This window comes from Protopterus annectens, chromosome 3.part1 (genome assembly GCF_019279795.1).
Source record: "Protopterus annectens isolate FY-2018-M chromosome 3.part1, PAN1.0, whole genome shotgun sequence".
Classification (NCBI taxonomy): domain Eukaryota; kingdom Metazoa; phylum Chordata; order Ceratodontiformes; family Protopteridae; genus Protopterus; species Protopterus annectens.
The window spans coordinates 644,466,520-644,482,728 of NC_056732.1; positions in this window are offsets into that span (position 1 = coordinate 644,466,520).

Here is a 16,209-nt window from a genome sequence, read left to right on the forward strand (position 1 = left end):
ACGGCAGAGTCCATGGAAATGTGAATAAACACAACACAACACATGCCCCCACAGACTATGAACAGAAAATATATAAATGAACATGTTATAAATTTTTTTTAAATCGTAAAGATGTTTGCCCGTGAGTGCGCTGGTTTGCGTGTGCATGCCCATAGTGCAGCTACAGTTAGCAGTCAGTGGGAAAGCATATAAGAACTAAATATGCAAAGTAAACCAAGAAGCAATAGTGTAGCGGTAGAGATGTTGCCTGAAGAATAGGCGTTCATGGTGCGAGTCCCCACAACACCAATTCTTATTTTTAGCAAAATAAGCACGAAACAAGTCCCTGACAAACATGTACACATAAAATCACATATTATGTAAAATGTAATGAAATAGCCCATTTACATTGAAGAAATGTGAGGTAACAAAACAATAAAAAATGCCAGATGTGCCCATAGCTGAGCTACAGTTTAACAGGGTGAGTGCATCTGCCCATAGGTGAACAGTGGTTTAACAGGTGCAAAATAAGTGCCCGTAGATGAGCAGTGGTGTAACACACTGAAACTATGTGCCCCTAGCTGAGCTGAGCGTAATATGTGTGCTGATAGCCAAATGAGGCTTAAACCAGTGTACCCCATTTGCGCGGAAGTGTGCACCGCGCAAACAAGCTAACCGACGGGCAACATTGAGCAAGCCGTATCAAAACTGCCTTTACACAGACACACCCGTCAGCTTGTCTAGACAGTCATAAAAAATAAAAAGTAGTGGCCAGGTTCGAAACCAGGATACTATACACCATAGTCAAGGTACTGAACCACTAAGCCATGACAGCAGTACCTATAAATGCAATAATAGTAAATATATAGGAGTGAATACAAACTGGAGCATGACAATGCAGGTTTAGTGAAGTTGATACAATTCCAAAATGGCCAATCACAGATATGTGTGGAAAAAACGGACTATATAAGCCCCATAGGCGGGAATACACAGCATAAATGATTGTAGAACTGACTTGCAGCCAGAATGACAGGAGTAGGTGAGGGTAGTTGCTTTCGAGCACAGAGGTGGGGCATTGAGGAGTCCAGGTACATGGTCTGGCTCCTAGTCCACAATCATGAGGCCCAACTCATGCAGGGCCAGGTCCTGTGGGGAGCATATAGGGCTGAGGCGTGGGACCAGTTGGCTCATGATCTCACCAGTGCCACAGGGATTCCAAGGACTGGTGAGCAGGTCCATCACAACCATGCAGACCTGAAGAAATGCAAGCAGGACCAATTGAACCTTTGGATCCAGGAGGCCCGGCAAATGCCCAATGCCCCACTACTGAGTAAGTTACATTTAATTATGTATGTAAGAAATTAAAGTAGCTGATATTATGGAGATGTGTATTCCAATATTACTTCATTTATATTACAGCTGCAGGTGTCCGTTCTGCGAACCGCAGAGCCTATGGTGATAGGCTGATGTGGTTGCACCACCATGCAGGTCAGTAATCCACTCCCAGTAACTGTAAAGAAATATAAAAGTATGACAGTTAGCAAAAGAGTGCAGTATAGTCACTAAGTAATAAAATGTGCAAGTAACAGTGTAAATGTGTTTGCAAGTAATGCTTGATTACAAAAGTGTATTGCAGTCTGTAATCCAAACAGAAAAATGAAAATGTCTGAAATAAATTCTGAAATAAAGATGCAACCTGTAATAAAATAGTACACAACCTGCAGCAGGCTGAAAAGTACAGCTGCAGAAGATGATGAAATCACATGTGTGAAATATATCCCTGTTGAAATACTGAAACATGACAGAAGTGAGACTGCTGGAAAGGATTGTAATAACTACAGGTAAAACATGTCAGTAAAGCCTAGAAGTAAGTACCATCCTGAATAGTAAAATGAAAACAAGTGAGAGAGTGTGAGAAAGTGTCATGAATCCAGCAATACAGTAGTAATAACCCCTGAATAAAGTATACTGCAGTCAAGACAGAATGAAATGCATGTGAGAATAAAAACCAAACAGCAAAATCTGTTCAAAGTGTTGCTGCATCTGGAATGTGTATCCCAAAATCTGGATATGTTGCTCTCAGTCTGCAATATGCAGATAGGATGATTGTCTGATATACCAAACATCCACACTTGTCTACAGCTATATAAAGCAAATGTAGCAGGATGATGTAGCTGAACAAAGCTAGATATGAATGTGTATGAAGAACAATAAAATGTATATTGATGTAGCAGTAACAGTCCTATCACCAAGTTGAAGTAGTTATCATATAGGAAACTGTAGTTAGAACAGTAGTGTGTATATATGTGCAGCTATTATAAATGTACAGCATATGTATTGGTATTTGAAGGTGTTAATATTATTTTCTTCACCCCACCCTATAACCACATATAACCCATTCCACGTGAAAATGGTATGTGCAATCACAATTAACACCCCTGGACGTTTGTCCTGTTGGGTCACATATATTTGCATGTCCGTTGATGCATCTGCCCTGTTCATACATCCAAACCTGATGGCCTGTTGCCATCAATTAACCCTGCATGTTGTTGGACTGTGTATTTCTGTTCAAATTATGCATGTGTTATGCACGCTGTTCAATGGCGTGAATATCTGGGTGTTTGGTTAATGGGAATACTAATGCATGCTGTTACAACTAATTGTGAATGGTATTATATGTCACTAACCCAAACTGTCATGACATAATGCAAAACATAGGACAACAGGGAAGACGGGTTCCAGCGGACCCACCTCTCCCACCTCAGCTGGCGAGTGCACCTGGCACTAGTGCCGAGTCCAGACCCTCCTCCGATGGCCCTGTGCCACCTGCGGGTGGAAGCGCTGCAGGGGATGGGGCTCGCCCCCCCCTCTGCAAGTGTGGCCCTCTGTAGCGTCTGGACTGTGGTGCGTAGGGAGATTCGGGACTCTGTTCTCCCGCCCCTACGCCAGCTTGAGGCACGGGTGGCGCAACTAATGGGCATGCCTGTTGCCCAGCCTACACAGCCCCCAGCACAGCCCCATCCTGGGCAGTGAAGGAACAGTAGCAACTGCCTATGGGTGGGGATATCAGTTCCACTGTTGCCATCTGTGGGCTCATGGGCTCTGGATATCCAAACTCCATCCCCGTCAATTGTGTAACCCCCCCACATGTGTCATACACCGCCCCTGTATGCGTCTTGTTTGTCTTGTCTGTTTACCTACCCAACCTACCTCCCCAGCTGTACCGACTTCCTTCACCTGACATACCACTCTCACCTGAAAAAAAAAAAAGGGCACTCTGTACCCACAAAAAAATTACGCCCCATACATAGCTGCCCATTCCGCATACATGTCTGCTGGACATGGAACCTATCAATTACAACTGGCTGTACAACAAGTATTATTGTTGTCCTGACACCTCTCTCAGGGGTGGAAGGTTTCAAATGTCACACCAAATTACATACATATGCACAGCTGGGTTGGGAGGGTGGCCTAATGGTTAAGGTGTTTGCCTTACAAACACAAGGTGCAGGGTTTGAGTCTCACAAGGGATAATTGGCTAAGCTTAAAATGGCTTGCAAGGGCAGTTAGCTTAGTACTAATCTATGAATCTATGAATCTATGAAATGGGCAGCTATGGGCCTTACCTACATCCCTCCTGCAAATCCCAAGCTTGTTTCCCTACTGTCTTACCCTCTTTGTGACCCCTTTTTCACCACTTTCCTGTCTCCCCATTTTCTTTTCTTTCAAAGAAAATAGCGCGGGTGTGCGCCAGAGTAAGCACCGTTAAGCGGTTGTAAGCGGGTGTGCGCTTGTGTGCGCGGAGCTAACCGCCAGTGCGCATGCGTGAGCTCCACGCAAACCAGTGCTAACCCAGTTACAACTGCTTAAAAGTGCCTTAGTCACTTTGATTGACAGGTCCTGTACTCAGTTCAAAAGCAAAATAAAATCCCACTGTCAGTCCTGAACCCAGGAAATACTAGTCTGTATGACCTACCACTAAGCCATGACTCTTATACAAGAACATTGTGCTAAAATAAATATAACATGTAATAGTAGGGATGAATGTAAAGGGAATATAGGATGTGTAGTACACAAAGCATGTCATTTAGAATTACTGTCAAAACTACTGGATTTCCATAATAGTAGTGTGTGAACAGAAACAGCCGTGCTAGTTGGTAGCTTGTAGATAATAATGTCAGTTAAAGTACATATATAAATGTATGTATATGTACATAGATATATATATATATATATATATATATAAATATGTATCTATATATAGTTGTAGGAGTCTTTGTGCATCCACACTTGCTACAGGGAACATGAGAGAGGAATTGAGAAATGTGAATATACAACACAGCCTGAATCATGAGAGAGAGATACTAACCTTTACACTCACAGAACACTGTCCACAGCATACCAGCATGGTCCCCGCTCTTACAATCTGAAAGGGCAATGCCTATCCCACATACCCTTTTATAGCACTGACCTGAAATCACAGTGAGAACTGCAATCAGTACACAACTGGCTGTATGCAATTAGCAAATGCTGGCTTACAATTGGTGCAGAGGCCATCACACGGACCTATGCAGATACCTACAAAAGCATCCAGTGCTAACACTGCACACATGCAATACATTCATTGCACTGTCTGGAAGCAGACAGAGGGAGAGAGAGAGAGAGAGAGAGAGAGAGAGAGAGAGAGAACAAAAAAAAAAAAAAATTATACACTGTGACTCTGTCACCCGAAGCTGTCAGCAGTGAGAGTAGCAGCAGCAAGCAGAAGCAGTGGTAATGCAACCAGCTGCGACAAACACAGGTAATGCAAAGTAGCAGGTTAATAGTGTGCATACTGTGAACCCTCCAAATGTGTCATAGGTCTGTATCTATAGGTATGTCCATGTGATATGTTGTGTGTACGTAGTTCCACCAAAAGGGGGTGGTCATACATTACATGTCAATCAGTCTTAGGCCATGATCCTGGCAGCAGTTGTCTGTGCGTTGCCCCCAGCAATGGCTGTAGTGACTGCTTTGAAAGGTCAGCCAGGTTCAAAAGGCAGGATCAGTCCATCACAAAGGGACACTGGTTGGGAACAAGTGTCTGCAGGTACCCGATATCACTGCATATGCATCCCATACTGCATAATTCCATAGCTTAGCAGACCAAGCCAGTTATGCATATGATGTGGTAGTTCCCAGGGTCAGTTGAGGTGCCTCCTTAGTGGTATGGAACCACTGTTGCTGTATGCCACTGTCCAGGTACATATCCTGTAGTATGGCCAAGATAAATTATCAGTGTTATATGCGGTTGTATGTCCTCTTGGAGTGCAGGTAGCACACATCCAGGGATACCATGAGGTCACAGTGATGCTGTGTGTTCTTCGCTGCTGAGGGCGGCCCTCACCTGGACATGTGAGATGATAGGGAGGTTACATCCAGCTGTGATAAATATTTCAACTGGTGGGGGAGAAGGAGGGGGGATACGTTAACCGAACATGTCTGCAAGATTGTAGCCAATATCCATGTGTTTGGTGAATGTTAAGTAGGTGTGTATTAACACAGAGCATATCTGAGGCATGTGGTCCATATGTGTAACATAACTGAAGAAGGCCTTGTGGTCATCCATAGTGTTTGTGTCCATTTCCCTCCCAGAGTAGGCCGTGGCCGTTGTTATGACGGACCATAGCATAGTACCAGTGCTGACCACAGATGCCTTCCCTTAATGTGAATGTGCTCTGTCCTGCAGTAGCCTCCTGCTATTGTTATACAATCTGCCTCTGTCTGGGGTCCACGGACAGGATGCCTAACCTTTGTGCATAGGGTCTGGGTTAGAAATGTGTGTGCAAGTTCCATGCAATCTGTGGCATGTCCGTGGTAAGCATTTGCAAAGGGGTCAGCAGTGTGGCTTGTGGCTTCCACTGGCCCAGTGTGCTGCATGGATACCATCTCAGTCCCAGCAAGTGAATAACTGTCTAATCACATACATATCAAAGCAGTCTACTGTGCTGGTGGTGGTGGTGGTGGGATATGTATATCCAGGCCAAGTAACTTCTGTCCACATCACAGTAGTGGACGGTGTCCCACATACAGTACCTTGGGATGAACCCCCAGAGTGAGGTTGTGCATTGCACCTGTCAGTGTGTGCTGACCGATGGGGCATGCTACTATGTTGTGTGGAATGTGGCAGGTATTGTTGCACAGGTGTTGGCTGAGCACTGATATCTGGCCATGTACCTGTGTATCCACCATGACACACACACATGCAACATATGGGAGTAGTAGTATATCACTACACATGAGTATAATGTATAGTATGTGTGCCATATATTGCTGACATGGTCTGCTGATATCCTGTTTGTGTTCTCTTCCAGGGAGATGGCGCATCAGCGTAACCCCGCCTACTCTGTGGCGGAAGATGAGGAGATCCACCAGAGCCTGGTGTGGGAGTATGACATCCTGTTTTCCTGCACCAGTCAGAATCAGCAGGAGAGGGCTGCACTGTGGCAAGACCTTGTCCGTAGGGTAAATGATATTGGCACGCATAACAGGACATATGAACAGGTACGAAATCACTGCAGTGATTTAATCCGAAGTGTCCATCAGCGTGCATCAGATATCCACAGGCAACAGGTTGCCACAGGAGGTGGGGTGGCCACACATTCCCCCCCTCACCAGACTGGAGGGGCTACTCCTAAGTGTTGTGGCTCCAGCCCCGGAACACCAACAGCAGTACACCTGCATTATGATGGAGGCTGGCTCCACACAGCAGCATGACATGGAGTGTGCAGGTAATATGCCATATGTACACTTGACTGTTCTGTACACTGTATCATATGCAATATCAATGGCACAGTTGTGCCCATTGACATTAATCTCATCATTTCTGCAGGTCCCTCCGGGGTTACAGCAAGGCAGGCCATCCATGCTGGTGAGTGTGTTTAACATAACCTATAATAGTCCTGATAATGCTAGTAACAGTAGTGTAACTCAGTAGTGCTCTGTGTGTATACTGTGGGGTGTGCATGTTTGCAGGTGTGCCTGTGCCCATGTGTGCATGTGTGCAGGTGTGCAGGTGTGCCTGTGTCCACGTGTGCATGTGTGCATGTGTGCATGTGTCCACATGTGCATGCGTGCATGTGTGCCTGTGTCCACATGTGCATGTGTGCATGTGTGCATGCGTCCATGTGTGCATGTGACCATGTGTGCATGTGTCCACGTGTGCATGTGTCCACGTGTGTATGTCTGCATGTGTGCATGTCTGCCTGTGTGCATGTGTGCATGTGTGCCTGTGTGCATGTGTCCACGTGTGCATGTCTGCATGTGTGCCTGTGTCCATGTGTGCATGTGTGCCTGTGTCCACGTGTGCATGTGTGCATGTGTCCATGTGTGCATGTGTGTAGAAGTGCATCACTGGTAACAATGTCTGGAGACTGTAAACTGTGTTTCCTGTCTTCCTCTCACAGGTTCTGGGGCTGCTCTGGTGACCTGCAGCAGGGAACCCTGTGCCACGGCTACTGGTAATGATGATATTTGTGTAATGGTACAGGAAGGTGTGTCAGGGTCTGCCATTGGTCAGCCAATTGACAGTACACAGCTGTTAACCCCATCATTGCGCACAGTCATCCTGCCAGTACATCCTTTGTCACCATTATCCCTAGGTGATGGACAGGATATAGTGGGCATAGACCAGGGTAATGTGGTACCTGTGGCACATGCGTCCCCACACAGCAGCCATGGGCAGGGTCCTCCGATGGTACCACACAGACAGTTGCCCATGGGTTCTCGTGGGAGCATCCATGGGCGTAGTGCCTCTGGCCGACGTGCCCAAAGAGGTCTGTCAACCTCAGCTATGTTTCGGACTGTCATACAGGTACAGTCATGTACGGAAAGGTACACCAGACAGGGTCTGAGGGAGCTGAGAGCATGTCGCACAGCCATGACAGACAGTATGCGTGACATTGCAGATGCTATCCATAACTTCACCAATGTCATAGACAGATGTGGAGACATATTACAGCAGTTCCACAACCAGATGTCCATGAGCCAGGGCAATGGTGGTCGTTTGCAGTGTCGACGTGGCCGTATGCCGGCAGTAGCAGCAGCTGGCAGTCGGCACGGATGACAACAGGCTCGCGCACGCCCCCATAGTGCCAGCAGCAGCCCCAGCAATGCTGGGTCTGTGCTGTTATCGGAACGCCCCAGGAGATCATGTGCACGTGGCTCTGGACAGTCCCAACAGGGACATGTGTCCAGTCAACACACTCCAGCTTCTGATGACAGTACCCAGTCTGGCTTAGTACTGGATACGGTCCGTAGCACCCCTGCCAGGCACAGGTACCGTGTCCGTACACACAGACACTGATCTGTATGACCTGCCAGGTGCAGTCTGTGGCTGTCCACAAACCCCTGTATATGGCAGCCATGAGGTGGAACTGTGTGCGTGCATACACACATGTGAAATGTTAACACCTAGGGCAACCACATACATGCACACACTGCACCAACACTGCCCCACCCTGTACTGCTGCCCCTCACCAACACACATACACACAGATGTCAATTGGTGGTATCAGTGGCTGACTCAGGCATACCTAATCCACACCCTGTGCATATGATGACACTGTGCCACCTCCTGCAATCTCCAACATCATTGCGGGAATAGGTAAACACGTTGCTGATGCACAGGGTGACTACATAGAAGTGTATTAGTAGTATCATGTTGGTAGCAGTACAGTGTGCTGCTATGACTGTGTGTTTATCCCAGCATGCCTGCTGCAGTAACTGTATGAATGTCCTGAATTGTTATCTGCACCCATAGTACATACCAAAGTATAACAGCTGCACATAATTGCATGCCGGTGGTAAGGTTGTCAACAGATAGCCACATACATGGGTAGCACATGGGGAAAGCTAACGCAAGTAGTGATATGCAATGGTGGACATGTACAGTAATGGTGTCAAGTTACCCACAACAACTATGCCATGTGGATGTTTGCGCATGTAGATATGTGTGCAGTACCAATGTAATCCAAATCACAAATAACTATGACCTAATATCAGTTCTACCATGGGCATCTGCGCTGTGTATTCCTGGGTACATGTTGATAGTGCCTACATATTTGCATTGTTACTTACTGTTATTGTTAACCCTTCTTTGTTGTACAATGCACTACTTTCAGCCCTGTTTACTGTAGCTTTGTTTGCATGCATGTTCGCTTGGGGTTCCCTGGAACACTGCTTACACCTACAATGCAGAGTTACAGTGCTTCTGTAGACTTCTAGTGACATCTGCATAGTGTACGATACGTATGTCAACTTTCCACATGACATAACGTCACTGTCTGTCCTGTACGCATGTACGTTGCCTGTGACACATTGCACATGTCTTACCTGGCATTTACCCACGTGTGCAGTCATATATGTCAGTGCTATGAAACAGTAGCGATACACCCACACATACACACCTTCAGTATGTTGTTCCCCATTGGCCCTATGTGTTGGTACTCACCATGGCAATCACACTACTAGGGTAGCATGTGCAAAGGTAACCTGTGAATCGCCTCTATGGTCCAGTTGTGGTTTATGTGAGTCATGTGTCAATGTCACAGCTGCCACATGTATGCAGTCAGCTATCACCCTTGGCCAGGAACGTACAACACATGTGTGGGATGCCACCACACAGCCAATCTGGGGACTGGGCTCTCTGAACCCAGTAATGCCATACCCTGTCAGGTGGCATGTCATATATACTACATCCTGGACAAACGTCAACCCCAATCCCTGCTGCTACTATTGATAATACCCCTGAAGATGTTCCTGATAGTTTTGACCAATTCTTTACTGAGACATTTCAGGCCCTAGCTAGCCATCTACCTCCTAGCTCCCCTGGTCCTGAAAGTAGCACCCCCTAGAAACCTACTTGCGTTCAGCTACCAACCAGTCGCCACTTCACTTCTCCGTACCTTGATTGAAACAGTGAAACCCATTACACTTTCTACTGATCAACTCCCTGCCGAGTACCTATCAAAATCAGATGATGCTATTGCTTACCCCGTCTCAAAGGTAATCAAATGAACCATGTTAGAATCTAAATTTCCCACCATCTGGAAAATGTCATATGTAATCCCACTTCACAAAGGAGGCAGCTCTACTGAATTCTCCAATTATAGGCCAATAGCTATACTCTCTCCACTTGCAAAGATTATGGAAACTTTAGTCATAGACAATTCATGCACCACCGAATCCAAACTCGCCTTATGGCAGACACTCAGCATGGCTTCCGTCCTCATCACAGCACTACTTCAGGCCTCCTAGCCTTTACTAACACCATAAACCATACTTGCAACACTAATTATATATCCTCAGCCCTCTTTTTGTATCTTTCCAAGGCATACGATATGGTTGATCACCAACTTGTAATCCACACCCTGCAAACATTCTGTCTAGATACTGGAGCCTTCCAATGGTTTCAATCCTACCTGCATGGTCGACAGCAGGCTGGCCTCTGGCAGAACAAACTCTCTAACCTTCTACCTAACACCCTCAGAGTACCACAAGGCTCTATACTAGGGCCCTTGCTGTTCTCCATCTTCATTAACGACCTTTATACTGTCATCCCAAAAGTCAGCTGTATCCAATATGCTGAAGACTCTACTCTGATCTGCTGAGACACATCTCCAGTAGAGTTATGGTCAGCTACCCAGACCACCTTTAATACAATAGAAAACTGGCTTTCTGAACATCGTCTGATCCTAAATCCCAAATAAACTAAACTGTTGTTATTTCACCAACACGTAGGTCTACCGCTTTCACCGTTACCATAACATCAACTGATGGCACAATAATCTCCCCTGACCCATCTACTAAACTATTAGGTGTCATCATAGACAATAATCTCAAATGTGACCTACATGTTAACCAAATTATCAAAGCCATCAATAGAAAACTAGGGTCACTTTACAGAATTAAAGCCTTCCTAGCACCTCCAGCTAAAGGTGCCATAGCTCGCTCACACCTTGTTTCAACCCTTCTGTATGCATCCCCTCTACTCGAATATGAACAAGACTGTCCTTAACAAACACTCAATTTGCTACAACCACATTGCCAGGTTTGCCACTGGGCTGCCTTTTAGGACACATCATTGCATCAATCTAAATCAGCTTGGTTGGCGTGCAATACCCAGCCTAATACAGTATAACCAACTGATTATGGCCTATAAAATCCTCTATAATCCAGACAATACTCCTGCACTTCAAATATTATCACCCCTATAACAATCCTAGACCGCTTGATCCTCTAACAAACTACTAATTCAGACTAGCAAATTTAATAACACAGCCGGTGCTTCTCTCTTTGCAAACTCTGTAAGTAGATCCTGGAACTCACTTCCAGCTGATATTACCCTACTGTCCACCTTAGGTCAATTTAACACTAGACTCAAACAACATTTGTCACTTAACTGGCTATGTCAATGTATCAAGCCTGGCTAACTCGAATGTGTAAAATCTGTGAACCACTTTACTGTGTAATTTAATTTAATCCTGACTTGTGCTCAGGACTAACATTAACCTGTGGAACATGTTTAACTTGCTTACTTATGTAATCTCTGTAAATAATCTGTTTGTAATATGTAATGCTGGTATTATGTAATGCTGTATCTGCTACCCTCGTAGCTTGTCTCCCTGGGCCTCCCCTGGAAATGGACATGCATCCAGTCGGACTATCCCGGTCAACAAATGTAAGATAAATAAATAAATAACTAAAATATATTACAGTGACTACAATACAAGTCAGACATTGACATGCACTGACAGCATGCTGAACACACTGGGGCATACGTGGGGACTCAGAATAGCAGCCTGCCTGGGCATCACACACCTCCGCAGCTGGCACACAGGCATATGTTCCGTCGGAACAGAGCACATGCCACACATGGCACACACTCCCCTGTGCCACACACTCACAGCCTGTAGGGTTACACAACACACCTGCTACAGACGTGTCAGGTACCTGTCTTGTGTGCTGCACTGGGGTCCCGCTCAACAGGCTGTATCTGGTGAAGGTCACAGTGATATGCCTCAGGGGCACTATGGTCCACCACAGAACACATGCATGCAGGTCAGTCAGAGGCATGGACACATATAACTCACTCATTGACCATGCCAGTATGGCTGCCTGAGACATACCTCCCTGGACTACATGATAGGGAACATAGAATGGATCTCTCAGCATGTGGCACAGGCCAGTATGAGCCTGATGCTGGTTGCCAACATACCCTCACCAGGTATGCTACCACTATATGTGGGAAGGGTGTTGTATTAGACATTACATTATGCTCAGTCTCCACTATCATTCATAGGGTATCTGCTGGCTGTCAACGTGTGCTTACATGCTAGGGAAGCCACAATGATGTGCAAGGGTCATCTTGCACGTGACACCCATGGCCCGATGTATAATGGCAAAGCTCCTTGGTACACACATACTGCCTTATGCTGCAGGACATGGTTTACATAGTCACCTCCATGGGTATCGCACAGGTTAGGACACTAACAGTGCTGCTACACAACAACAGCAGTGTACACCGGAAGATGCATGCACCAGACACTGTCCTCAGCACAGTGAACTGCAATGTCTGTGCAGCACCAGATTCATGATTCATGGCTCACAGGTGTTACCCATCACTGACAGGTTATGCCCCATACCATGCCTGTAGTCCCCTACACATGTAACACACATGGATAGGGGGGTGGTATCCCAAGGTACCACAGATACACACACCTCCAGGTTGTTGGCACAGCACAAACCATCAGGGCCTAATCATGTGCAGCTGACAGTGTGTCAGACTGCCATCTGGTTCATAGCCTGGCACACACAACCCTCCCATACACAGGAAGACCACCTATCCTCCATAACAACACTGGCAATATGACAGTCTCAAGAACTGTCTTTATATGGCTGGACTGCATCCAGCCAAACATTGTGCGTGAGCATTACTGTAGCTACAACACACTAGTTGAAGGGTTCACAGCATGTGGTCACTGAATTGCAGTGGAATGAAATGTTACCACTACCACAACAGGTGGGAACATGCAGCACCTGTACATCGACTACATGTACATTATATGGCCCAGACCAGATGTGTATCCCCTGCTGTAGGTATTTCACCATATACACCCACACTGTATAGAGACATACCTCGTGCGGACCCTGCATAGTAAGACACAGTCATATTGGTATACATTGCAAATACCATTTATCCACTCGAGGCATGTGTCAAACATGGTAAGTACTGCAGGTCACAGGTATTTATGTGTATGTGTCACACACATACATCATGTGTGCAATGCCATTGCTGGTTTAGGCAATGGCATGCATTGTTATGTACAAAGACCCACACAAGGTCATACTGTATGACACAACCACACGTGGAAGTTGTGGGTTACCAAAACATACCAATCTGTACTCTGACAATGGTAATAGACACAGTAGCAGAGCACACTATTGGCATTACTAGCCAACTAGCCCTGTTTGGCTGTGCTGATAGTGTGGTGACATCCCCTGTGTTTACTGGGGGAGTATGCAGCATCTGGTGTATTGTAGTATTTGCCAAAAGGATCTGTTCTCTCACACTTGCATTTACACACACCCTACTACCCCCACACACTCGCACACTTGCCATTTGCAGGATTCATTCCCCTACCTAAGTCATGACACGTGAGAGAGATGCATTAGCAAAGCGCACTATTCGGTTTACTAGATAGCTCCTCTTCTCTGGCTGTACTTATAGGGTGCTGACAACATCAGTATTTTGAAAGGGTAATGTGCATCAGGTAGTGGGCGGCCACGGTGGTGCAGTGGTTAGCATTGCCGCCTCACAGCAAGAGGTTCTCTGGTTCGATCCTCAGCTGGGGTGCCTTCTGTGCGGAGTCTGCATGTCCTCCCTGTGGTCGTGTGGGTTTCCTCCGGGTGCTCCGGTTTCCTCCCACATCCCAAAGACATGCTGCAGATGGATTGGACACTCTAAATTGGCCCTAGGTGTGCGTGTGAGTGTGCCTTCTGTGGAAGGTTGGGCGCCGGGCTGGCAACTCGACACCGTAAAACTCCACTGCCATTCAATGTGCAGACAGGTGATCTGCTGTGGCGACCCCTAACCGGGAAAAAGCCGAAAGAAGAAGAAGAAGAATGTGCATCAGGTAGTGTGATCTCCTGATTGCCAAAACTAACATGTTTTTCATATGGAAATGCACACACACAAACTCCCCACATCCAAACACACACACATATGCCATTTACAGGTTTCAAACTCCTACCTAACTACATTACGATACTCGGGAAAGACGCATTAGCAGAGTGCGCTATTCACATTACTGGGAGGCTTCCCTTCTCCTGCTGTACTTATAGGGTGCTGACATCATCTGTGTTTAGAAAGGCGAGTGTGCATCCTGTAGTGTGTTCTCCCAGTTGCCAAAAGGGACATTTCCCTCACACAAAATTGTACACACCCTAACCCTCCTCATCCAAACACACACACTTTTCATTTGCAGGATTCAAACCACTACCTAACTATGTTATAGCACTCGAGATGGACGGATCAGCAGAGCGTGCTATTCACATTACGGGGGGGGCTTTCCTTCTCCTGCTGTACTTATAGGGTGCTGACATCATCTGTGTTTAGAAAGGGGAGTGTGCATCCTGTAGTGTGTTCTCCCAGTTGCCAAAAGGGACATTTCCCTCACACAAAATTGCACACACACTAACCCCCCTCATCCAAACACACACACTTGCCATTTGCAGAATTAAAACCACTACCTAACTATGGTATGACACTCGAGACGGACGCATTAGCGGAGCGCACTATTCGCATTACTGGGCGGCTTCCCTTCTCCTGCTGTACTTATAGGGTGCTGACATCATCTGTGTTTAGAAAGGCGAGTGTGCATCCTGTAGTGTGTTCTCCCAGTTGCCAAAAGGGACATTTCACTCACACAAAATTGTACACACACTCACCCCCCTCATCCAAACACACACACTTGCCATTTGCAGGATTCAAACCATTACCTAACTAAGTTATGATACTCGAGACAGATGCATTAGCAGAGCATGCTATTTGCATTATTGGGAGGCTTTCCTTCTCCTGCTGTACTTATAGGGTGCTGACATCATCTGTGTTTAGAAATGGGAATGTGCATCCTGTAGTGTATTCTCCTAGTTGGCAAAAGGGATACTTTTTTCACACAGTCTTGAACACACACTAACCCCCTCCACACACACTGAGCATGTATAGAATTCAAAACCCTATCTAACTATGTTATGACACTCAAGACGGACGCATTAGCGGAGTGCGCTATTCGCATTACTGGGTGGTTTCTCTTCACCTGCTGTACTTATAGGGTGCTGACATCATCAGTGTTTAGAAAGGGGAATGTGCATCCTGTAGTGTCTTTTCCCAGTTGCCAAAAGGGATATTTCCCTCTTACAGCCTTTCACACACACAAACCCCACTCACCCACACAACATTTGCAGGAGTCGAACCCCTATCTAACTGTATTATGACACTTGAGGGAGGTGCATTAGCAGAGCGCACTATCCGAATTACTGGCCATCTGTTCTGCACCTGTAGTATTTATAGGGTGCTGACATCTTTATTTCTACAGAGGTATGTAGACGTAGTACTACCTTTCAGGTGGGGGATAGCATATATATGCATTTGCAGCCACCTACGTCAGGGTCAGATATGCACATCGCACTGGCAGGTTATGTTCCATACCATGCTTTGGGACCACAGGACCTGTAACACACAACACAACCAGTACAGAACACCACACCCACATCCAGGACACACACTTAGCTACCCTGGGAACAGTGCCAGGATATGCAGGTATTCACATACACCATTCCAGTTGTTAACATCAGGTACAGGCATATTGTGTGTGAGAACTACTCAGGCCTCTACCACTTTACCCTACAGCCACTACAATTTGTGGGTCCATGTGCTATGGCAGAACCACACACCACAGCCACATGGGTGAATACATATTGCACCTGTCCATGTGCAATGTGGGTACTCACTGTTCCACACCAGAGGTAGACCACCATTGTTGATATCTGACCATACCCACCTTTCCCTGGACATCCATATCTCATCTCCACCCCTAGGCAAGGTTGTCACTGCACACAAACTGTGTTTAGCACAAGCAGACTCTACACTTGTGTAGACTGGGGTGGATGACTTCAGAGGACCCATGCTGG